This window comes from Petaurus breviceps, unplaced genomic scaffold (genome assembly GCF_028583685.1).
Source record: "Petaurus breviceps papuanus isolate PSGF00001 unplaced genomic scaffold, PetGlider_PUasm1.0 90925, whole genome shotgun sequence".
Taxonomy (NCBI): Eukaryota; Metazoa; Chordata; class Mammalia; order Diprotodontia; family Petauridae; genus Petaurus; species Petaurus breviceps.
In genome coordinates this window covers 513,101-516,688 of record NW_027187380.1, presented here as the reverse complement: position 1 = coordinate 516,688, position 3,588 = coordinate 513,101, and the positions used below count along the sequence as shown (strand labels likewise).

The 3,588-nt window shown below is 45.2% G+C and overlaps 1 long non-coding RNA gene across 1 annotated transcript; it reads right to left on the bottom strand.

Moving 5' to 3' along the window:
• Positions 1–1,844: 1,844 nt before the first annotated feature.
• LOC138152347 (uncharacterized) lies at positions 1,845–2,942 on the bottom strand. The gene is made up of 3 exons (XR_011166078.1): positions 2,821–2,942; positions 2,564–2,671; positions 1,845–1,968 (listed from the first exon to the last, which is right to left on the bottom strand). It is a non-coding gene; the product is annotated as an uncharacterized lncRNA (long non-coding RNA).
• Between the last annotated feature and the right edge of the window lie 646 nt (positions 2,943–3,588).

Genomic DNA, 3,588 nt, shown 5'->3' with positions numbered 1-3,588 from the left:
CCCCCCTTTTATTTTGGTAACCCTGTGCTGGGCGCATAGTTAAATACTTTCCCTTCTGCCAGGAAGAGTGACTTCCCGGACACCCCAGAAGCCCTGACGGAGCTATGTGAAGAATGTCCACACAGAGTACAGAGGGTGGCACCTTCCCAGCCAGCGCTAAAAGCGGGGAGTGTCCCAGTTCATCTGATACAGCCCTGGTCACACCCCCTCTCCTCCTCCTCCTTCACCCCTTCCTCTCCCCCCTCCTCCGTCAGAGTTATGTCTCCATGGCAATAGGATTATAGGCGGAATAGCACTGTTTATTCTCAGCCCAGTGCCAGGAAATTAGGCAGGGAGGCTGCCAGGCGCACCTCCCTGGGGGGAGGGGGGAGGGGGAGGAAGGAGAGGAATACAAGGTTGTGGGCTCTGGGCCCAGGGGAAAGGAACTAGAGTTAAGGGTGAGGGAGGTGGGCCATGGGGAGGTCTGGGTAAAAGAAGGGTCTCTGGGGAAGGGGAGGAGAGGAGGTGTGCGGAAAATTTTGGAGAATTTAGGGGGTAGGAGAGAGGATCTTTGGGGAAGAAACAGGCCAGGCTGCGGAAGGGGAGTTTGCCTCGGGCTCTAAGAGGGAGAGAAGGAATAGGTCACTTCTCATACTGCTGATACAACATAATTGGGGGAAAACTAGACGTGCACACACACGAGTGAGTGAGAGCTGGAATTCCCTGCCTCTTCTAGTCTGACATATAGCTTCATTTCTCCTGCCTCATAAACCTGAGATTTTCCCAAAGAACCCCTTTCTCCCTCCTTCCCTGCTCCTTCTCAGCTCAGTCCAGAGAGCCCCCAGAAGTCTCAATATTTTACTTTCATTGCAACATACACACACAACTCATGATCTTATTTGATCATTTGGTCAAAGCAAACATGATTTTGCTCATTTTAGAGACAAGAAAACTGAGGCCTAGAAAGCTTCCCATTCTTGCCCAAGATCATACAGTAAATTGGTAGCAAACCCAGTATTCCTAATTTCCAATCCAGTGATCTTTCCACTAGACTATTTTTTATATTGCTACCCCCCACCCTCACTGCTATCTGCCTTTGCTATGGCTATGGTTCCTTTAGGGCAAGACAACCCTTTATTTTCTTGTCTCCCTGGGACAAAGAATTTCCTCCATGAATTGATTGAACCAGAGCTGGGAAGTGAACAGGATGAGAATGCTATGAGCTTACCACATTTTCTGCAACAGGTCCAGGCAAGTACAGCCCGTCCCTCTCCCTGGGGACTCCAGCCTCAGTCATCCTGTAAGCCTGAGGAATCTAGAGGGGGTATAGAGACAGTGGCTCAGTCCTGGGCCCTGTTGCCTGTGTTGGGTGGAACCAGGAATTTGTGAAATCTTTGGGTGAAATTGGCCCACCATCACAATGACTGACAAGAAAGCTGGAGCATCACACCAGAAGTTGGGGGAGAACTCTGGACTTTCCACTCTCCTCCAGATGGTTGCTGATTACAGAACAATACAGCCTTAAGCAATAATAGTACCGGGCAGTACTGAGCTGTAGAGAGAAAGAGAGAGAGGAAGCACAGAATCAGAATGTAAAATCTGAGAGGGATCTTGAAGACCGTCTAGTGGGGGGGGGGGGGGGAGGGTTAGCCTTGCTAGTGTCATGGACTTCTTTGGAAGTCTGGTGAATCCCTTCTAAAAAGGTTTTTAAATACATAAAATATATAGGAAAATACAAAATAAATTAATTATGCTGAAATAGTTACCAAAAAAAATTTTTTTTTAATTTATAGACCAGTATATTTGATAGTCTAACTCCCTCATTTTACATAGGAGGAAACCAAGGCCTAGAAAGAGAAATTTACCTAAAGTCATATAGCTTGTTACTGGCCAAGCAAGGAATAGTCCAAGACTCAGTATTCTTGCCTCTACACCACCACCTTGCCTCCCTGTTGGGGTTTCTTCTGAAAGGAGTCAAGAACCACAAATCTGCATGTAAGAAATGACATTAATATCTGTCATTGTTATTGTTGTTTTCCCTGTTGTCCACAGTTTTAGGAAAACTCATTCAACATGTACCCTACATTCAAACTTTACTATTTTGGTTGAAGTCAGAACTATCCTTAGTCTCCTAGGTTCATAATCTCTGCATTGTACTCAACTCCCCACTTTCCCTAACCTTTCAAAGCCAATCAATTGTCAAATTTTGATGTTTCTGCCTCTTCAACATCTTTCAAATGTGTCTTCTTTTTTGTCTATTCATACAGGCACAGGGGATTTACTCACACAAGCTCAAATCGCCTCTCACTTAGATTATTGCAACAGCCTCCAAATTAATCTCGCTGCCTTGAGTCTTTCCCCACTCCAGTCCATCCTACACACTATTGCCAAAGGATTTTCCTTAAGATGTGACTGTGTTGCTCCCAAGTTCAACCAACCCCAGTGATTCCCTTTTATCCTGGAGAATAAAACATAAACTCTTCTGTTTAGCTTTTAAAAGACCTTTACAACCTCAATCCAACCTATCTTTCCACTTTTAATGTACGTTACTGCCACAGGTCCACTGCAATTCAGTCATATTTACCTTTTGTTTGTTCTTTACATATTACACTCCATCTGCCATCTCTGTGTGTTTGTACTTTTCACCAATCATTGCATTTCTCTTTGTTCTTTGGCAAGTGGTAGAACTAGCCTGGAGGAAAGATCAAGACACTGTAGCAGCAAGCACCCCAGCATATCCAGGGTGGCTGCCAACACAGGTTCTTAGGTCTGCTTTTCTAAAGGAAAGCAACTCAAAATGGGTTAACAATCTTGCTTTAATCAATCAAACATATCATTTACCTAGTTCAGGGGGAAAAGGTCAGCACCCCGAGCTTCAGAGTATACAGAAGGAAACATTTCAAGCAGACAGGCCTCCAACTGTCCAACCATTACATCCATACCAAATCACAGTTACCAGAGAGAGAAGCATCAACATCTGGGTTTTTCAAAGCTGGGGGGCTCTCAATGGCTGCCCAGAATCTCATCTGGTCAAATCACCCAACACTTCTCAAAGTGAGCCCCAAAACAAAGTCTCTCATCAGGGATTATATAGCCTTCTCCTGGGTCAGAGAATGTAACCACCCTCTTGACCCACTGCCCAATCACAAAACACCAAGGTGTGGGCTTTCCTGAAAAACAAGCCTCCCACCACAGGCTCCAGGTGCACTTAACCTAGGGGCAGGGAAGATCTTAAAAATTTACATTCCTATAACAGACACTTCCTTTTGGAATCCAGCAGGGGAAAGGTGTAGGCATTAGGGTCACTCTTGTGAAGATCAATGTTTCTTTCATGGAACCTGTGCCTAATAAAGCCTTGAACAGGGGAACCAGTTCTGGACAAGTTTGCTACTTAGGCCCTTTGTCAGAGCTCCAGTTGGGACTGGAGACATGGACAAAATGAAGAAAGGTCAGCAGTTCTCTACACTGTCTTCAAGTGACCCTGAAAGGATTCTAATCTAAATAAAAAAGCTGGAAGCATCACCTAAGGGTCACCACAGCGAAGAGATAACCTTTACTCACATGGAGAACTGATCCATTCTATCCTGGAGGGATAAGAGATTCTATAGA